Genomic DNA, 7,231 nt, shown 5'->3' on the forward strand with positions numbered 1-7,231 from the left:
TTCCCTCCTATCTAAGCAGAGCAAACGCAAACTTGCATAACGCTTTTAAGGCCTTCTTCAGGAATAAAGTACGGGGAAAATGAGCGAGACTTTCTTGCTTATGCAAACTCCTTCAGCTTAAAGTATCCAATATGCCAAGGTATCATATTCTGGTGTAGCATCTCTCAAACCTCATCACAATGTCATAGGACACAATAAAAAGATAAATGCAATCAGGTAAAAAAAGTGAAATGTATCACATTCCCTCTTCCCTCTATAAGTTTTGGAGAGAACTTTGTTTTCATTTGAATTTAGAGAATTTCACATAAAGGCAAGAGGTTTACTCTATCATTCTTTTGCAAGGTGGCAACAAACAGAGTGAAAAAGTACACATGCAGACACACACAGCATTCATAAATATATCTTAAAGGAGAAAAAGTACAGCGAAAATTTAATCAAGGACAATCATCTTACTGAAAAAGTTGCAGATTTAAAGAGGAGACAGTTACAGAACCTCATAGAGAATGTACATTACGCAATCTGGGCTTCAATGCAAAATCTCTCTCAAGCTAGTTGTCTGACTTAGGCATGCTGCTTTACATTGCTAGCTCTCAGTTTCCTTGGATGTGAAATGAGGGTATAATAATAATATTTATCTTAAAATTTTGTTTAGGTAGGAACAAAGTGAGCACTCAATAAATTCTATTATTAATGATTTTGAAGATGGTACAAAAAGAAATGCATTCTTCTCTGCTTCCTGCCATGCCCTTATTTTTCTCTCAAAATGGAGGTAAGGCTGACATTTTTAAAAAATAATTAGAAAGTACTGTAATTTACACTATCATTTATGTGTTTTCTTTGTCATGTGTTCCAAACTCAGGACCAACCCTGTTTTAAAGTCTAACACACCACATTTTGGAATTACAAATATTTAAAAGATTGTAGAATTTCTTTTTTAAAGTAGTGTAATTTTTCTATAAATAAGAACAAATGATAGGATTTTCTTTGTCATTTCATGAATAGTTGAGAAAAATAGTGTATAACAGATTCCAACAAAAAAAATGACAGAGTAAATCTTTAAATAAAAGATTGCCTATAAAATAAGACTTCTATAGAATTAAAATTATTTAAAATGTACATTGCTTTTCCAAGTTTACATTACAATCAGTCTTCATGAGTTAAGAAACCACCATCAATTTCTTAGCATTATTTTTCCAAAGTCCAAGCACTTGATATCCATTTCCTTAGAAGCCTAAAATACATAAAATTTTCCACAATTTCATATGATTTATGTCCTTCTATCATGTGCAGTAATCACACACACACACACACACACACACACACACACACACACACTGAGATACTTTGTGAAATACAGAGGAGTTGCCCATGATTTGCACTCAGGATGCTTTGAGATAAAAGTATTTGGTATTTTCTGCCACCATGAACATACTACCCTCACTTAGAGCAGTTACACTGCAGGCATGAACCTGTAGCATGTTCTTGATAATTGATAGGCCAGGGTAATGTGAAGGCAGAAAACTTGGCAATTTAATTTCAAAGCACAGGAAACCCTGAGTGATCACACAAAACAGTGGAATATGGTCTGGGTGTGAAATTTTGTTTCTAGCTTTGCAAAGTTATTGGCTTATATAACATTTATGAAGCCAGAATAGCCAAGGTTGAGTGTCACAGTGTGATGAGAAGCTATCACAAGAGCCAAATGGCATTTCAAAAAATTTAAATTCTTTATATGTGTTTCTTGGACACTGTGAGAGGTATGGGTAGATCAGAGAAAAACTTTATTACAATTCTTCCATCTATTCACCTCGTTCCCCTGCCTGTACTCTCACATACCACCCCAGTCCTTGCTTTACATGCTCTACGAACACTTTTTTCATCTGGGAATAACCTGCTTCCACCAAAAAAATAATCCACAAGAATATCTCTCCTCTCTCCCACCATGTTGCTAGAGGTTAAAGCAGGTGAAAGCACAATCTCCACGCCACTGCCACCAACACCACACTCCTGTACTCAAACTTCTGGAAAGTATCTTTTATCTTCAACTCCAAATGCTTTTTCTTGTTATAATCCCTCCCTACCCTCCTGCACATTTCTTCAAGAGTGGAAAAGGCTAAAAAACCATATTATTTTCTATTCCTGCACCTTTATTTAAGGATAGGCTGAGTACTTACATTTGAAATTCCAAATATGAATATGTGACCCAGAAGACCAGCTTGACATGGAACAGGGAAGACGAACAGGCAGGCAGAAGGAGTTCTGGTGCAGCTGGGATAAGCACGGTGGCCAGGAGCTCGACAGTTTATTGGACCACAAATGTTTGGATGGAAAAGATATTGTGAAGTTGTCAGACTCAATATTAGAATTTCAAATTTATGAATGAATATTAATGCGCATGTATGTTCTGTTTCCTTTGTCTTTTAAGCATGAGTCTTGAGGAGTAAATGACAGTCTCGGCCAGAGCCTCTCTTTTTTTTTTCTTTTTCTATTTCTTCTTTCTCTTTCTCTCTCTTTTTATGCATGATCTTTCTTTCTTCCCTCCCTGATTCTTTTCTTCTCTCTGAACACTAGTATTTACAAAGTATTTATCATTTCCCAGGAATTATTCTTAGCATTCTATGTATATTAGATAATTTAATTTTCAAAACAACATAAGGTGATATCCCTGCTTTTCATTTTTTATTTGAAAGAAATAAAAGCAATGGTACAAAATTTCAAAACAAAATGTAGGAGAGTAACAATGGTTAACACATTGTGTACTGTTATCTTCAAAGTAGTTGCTCATATCAAAGGGTATAGGCATGGCAAGCTGATCAACCAATGAGTACACATCTTTATTTTCAATTAATTAAAAGCAATTAGTAGTACAACTACCTTAACTATCAACATATTTTTTCCTTTCCTTTTCTCCTTTCCCTGTCCTACTTTCACTTTCCTTTTGAAAGTTTCTTCCCACTTCACAATACCTATTGTACATTTTGAATCTTATTTACTCTTTCAGAGTTTCTTATACTCAGGAGACAAAATGGCATTTACACATGCAAATCTGATTTATTTCTGTTATCAGTACGGTCTCAAGTTGCATACTTTTCCCTGTAAATTTCTCAAATGTATCCTTCTTTATAGCTGAGCAGTCCATTGTATAAAAATGTCACATTTTTTATTCATTCCTCAGTTGATAAACATTTGAGTTGTTTCCAAGATTTAGGTACAACAAATTGTGCTGCTATAAACATGGGTGCACATACATCACTATGGTATGATGTTTTAAATTCTTCTGCAAAAGTACCCAGAAGGGGAATATCTGGGTCAAATGGGACATCTTATCTTAGTATTTTTGAAGAATCTCCACAGATTTCCACTATGGCTGCACCAATCTACACTCCCACCAACAGTGGAGAAGTGTTTCTTTTTGCCCATAGCCCTTCTAGTATTTATTATTCATTGATTTCTAATTTTAATATATGTGCTGGCAACCAAGCACTGTTGGTAGATATCTGAATGATAGCCATTCTTACTGGTGTGAGATGGAATCTCAGTGCTGTTTTAATTTGAATCTCTCAAATAATCAATGATATTGAACATTTTTTCATATGTATTTATTTGCTATTTGTATTTCTTCAACTGAGAATTTTGTGTTCATCTCAACTGCCCATTTTTTGGGTTGTGCTTGAATTTGAGATTTTTTCAACTCTATATATTCTATGATTTTTTAAAATTCTTTATATGTTTTAGACACAAATCCTCTGTCTAAGGGACAGTTGACTAAAATTATTCCTCATTCTGTAGGTTGTCTTTACATGCTGGTGGTGATTTCTTTTGATGTGCAGAAACTTTTTAATAAAATGTGATTCCAGTTCTTGATTTTTTGTAGCATTTTCAATACTGTTGGGTTTTGAACATGAAGTTTCAGCCTACCCCTATGTCTTTAAGATTTCTACCCACTTTCTCTACAAAGCTACTGTAGTAAACTCAGGATGATGTTTGCAAAAGAAAACAGACCTGAGGAACAGATAAGAAGATGCAGATACAACCACAAATGTACTCAGATATCTTATCTTTGACAAAGTGTCCAAACATGTTCACTGGAAGAAAGATAGCCTCTTTAATAAATGGTGCCGGAAAAACCGGCTCTTGACATGCCAAAGACTAAAACTAGACCCATGTCTATCACTATGCACTAAGCTAAAGACAAAATAGACGAAAGATCTAAATACTTAAACAGAAACACTAAATTTCCAATTTTTCAAAAAAAATTGATGAAAAATTAAATAACTGATCCTACATGGGGCAGTCAGGGCTTACGTATAGGGATTCTGGTCCTTGACTATCAGCTTTTAAATATTGCATCACACTAACTCCTAAAAGATGGCATAACCTTGAGGAAGATGCACATGAAACCCAACATATAAATATTCAAAGTGCAAGGAAATAAGGTAATAGTCCATCTTGTTTCAGAAGCCAAAGCAAGAACAACTTCAAGGAGAAAGCTATAAAATATGTCAATATACAAAAAGATCAAGTCATAAAAGCCTGGAAAAATGTTCCTTCTACTTGGTAGTCAAATAGTGACTGTGAGTGTTGATATACTCCAGACCAATTACTGTGGAATGGAGGGGCCTAAGCCAGAGTGTCCAAGTGTTGGAGGACTTGGTCACCTGGAAAGATCAGTCAAAAGACATATGATGTGACCCTTTGAGATGAGGAACTGTCATGAGAAAATTTCCTTCCTTCCTTTTCTTCTGTCCTCCTTTTTTAATGCATATCTATGGAAAGAAAAAAAGAAGTAGTTGGTAATGATACCTTTAATAATATGGAGAGGCACAAGGAAGACTTTAGGGGAGAGCTCTGTTTGCAAAGTTCCTCATTAAAGAGAGCCTGAGGATGAGTCTGCCAGGGTAAAAAGATTGAGGAATTCAGGAAGAGATGAAGTAGCAACATAGAGATGATAAGTCACAAACACTAAAAACCAAACCCTGATTTAGATAAAACAATCAAATTTTCATCCTTTACCAATTCAATTTTTTATAACCACTGAGGTGACCTACCACTAGTGGATAATAGTAGGAGCTCAACCAACTCTGGGAACTCATTTCCACAACCTAAAAAGTGACAGCTATAATCACCTCTCATATTCTCTGCATCTTTAAATTCTATAACCCTATTCAACTATAGCATTAGCCAAAGATAGCCATGTTTCTCAATAATCATAACTATCTCTTTACTGATATCAACTTCATATGAATATAAGATAGCCTCACTATTGACCAAAGTTTTCAGGGGCCAGAAAACATCCTGAAACATTTTGGTAAATATCTGGAGCTTCCACATTTTAGTTATTAAGAATGTCAGCCTGTGAAAGTGAAAGCCTAGAGATTTTCTTAAAACTCTGTCTGCTAAAAATAAATAAAGATACAACTTTCATATTAATCCTAAAAAATCCTTTATTTGCAGTTGCATTTATATAACCATGTAAAAAGACATGGTTGTAAAAAGACATTGTGCATTGTAGAACTCCTATATGACTGCTCATATATAAACATTTCTATATGTTCCCCTGAAAATATGCATCAATAAAGGTACATTAGCATGTTTCAGAGATAGACTGTGAGTTCAACGAAAGTTATAAGAAAACAGAGAGAAGGAATAGAGAAGAAACCTTGGCTGAATGTATTGTGACCATATTTCCCTGAAAATAAGATCTACCTAGAGAGCAAAAATGCCAACCCCAATCAGCCTAGTACATAATAGCCAACAAGCAAGATAATAGCGAGATATAATTTTCTACATGACACTGGCTACCAACATAGTCATGGCCAGCTATTAATTACAGCTTCAATTTATTTTCCACTTATACCTTATGTTCAGGGAAACAAGGTAGGATGAGGAAACTTATTGGAACTGGGTCACTAGGAGCACTACCTGGAAGACATATTCTTTTTTTCATGTTCCTCTGTTCTCTCACTGCTTCCTGGTTGCCATGGAGTGAGCAGCTTTTTTCTGTCATGCCCTTCCATCATGGCATTTCTGCCTGAAAGGCAACCAACCAGGGACTAAACCTAAAGAAAAAGAGTGGCAAAATAAATCCCCCTTTAAATTACAGGTTTTGAATACTTTCTTTCAGCAATAGAAAGGTGACTAATATAGAAAATTGGTATCAGGAGTGGGCGTTGCTGTCACCTGACAATGTATAATGGAAGCTTTAGAACTTGCTTATGGAGGAGTATATGTGTTTCTTTCTGGCAAAGAATTTGTGTACGTTTTGCCATGTTCTAAGAATTTGTGTGAGGCTGAATTTAAAGGTGATAGACTAATTGGTCTCATGGAAAAAATTCCAGGAATAAGCCAGATGAAAAATTACTCCCACAGTTTGATTCCGAAGTACCAAAATATTCTGCAAGATGGTTAGATAGAAGTACTAGTGGCATCTCAAACTGTACACAATGAATTTTGAAGCAGATAAAAAATACAGACCTTGGACTTGCTATGTTACAAGGTCTAGGTGCCACTTTACGCCATGACAGTGTTTTGTGGTCTCGTACTCACAGCCAGACACAGAAAAAAGAAGTGGCCATTTTCTTCCCTGAAGCTTATGTCCAAATTCAGACTCTGCATTTACAGCAGAGAGGAATTGAACTGAATGATCTTGATGAAGTAGAACTGAATATAAAATTTTGACAGCAAATCAGGAAGTTTTTGAAGAGTTAATACATCAAATACACGAAAAAGATTCTCTGACATCACAGTGTTGAGTCCACCACGTTGCCACTGAACAGCTTCACAAGAACTGCTCCAAGTTACCATGCCTGTAAGTAGGACAAACAGAAGCAAACAACTGAAGATTTACATATGCTTCATATATTCTGTACCCTTTACCAGTTGACTAGGCATGCACGCTTCGAAGAGTTTGAAGCAAGGTATGGTGCATCATTTTAAGGTCATTAAGCTTACAAAGCATAAGACATTATTTAACGTCTTTGTCTAATAAAGATCACGGCACTCAAAAAAAATAATACCAGCAAATTTAAAATATCACTTATTATCATTCTCAAAGTATTTCTTATGTTCTTTAACTAAGTGTTCACTAACATTTTTTAGTTTAATTACATTTACTGGTACAATTTAAATCTCTGCACATACAATGATCATATACATCATAGGGAATTTGTACCTGTACATGATATACCTTGATTTGTTTTGAACTGCTTAGGAAATTTCTTTTTTTAAATTG

General features: G+C 35.1%; 1 pseudogene; it reads left to right on the plus strand.

Annotated features, from left to right (window-relative positions):
- Positions 1-6,193: 6,193 nt before the first annotated feature.
- Positions 6,194-6,839, plus strand: LOC100724221 (protein EURL homolog; annotated as a pseudogene).
- Positions 6,840-7,231: the final 392 nt, after the last annotated feature.

The sequence above is a fragment of the Cavia porcellus genome, unplaced genomic scaffold (assembly GCF_034190915.1).
Source record: "Cavia porcellus strain 051 isolate PalLab524CR breed Dunkin Hartley unplaced genomic scaffold, mCavPor4.1 scaffold_22, whole genome shotgun sequence".
Taxonomy (NCBI): Eukaryota; Metazoa; Chordata; class Mammalia; order Rodentia; family Caviidae; genus Cavia; species Cavia porcellus.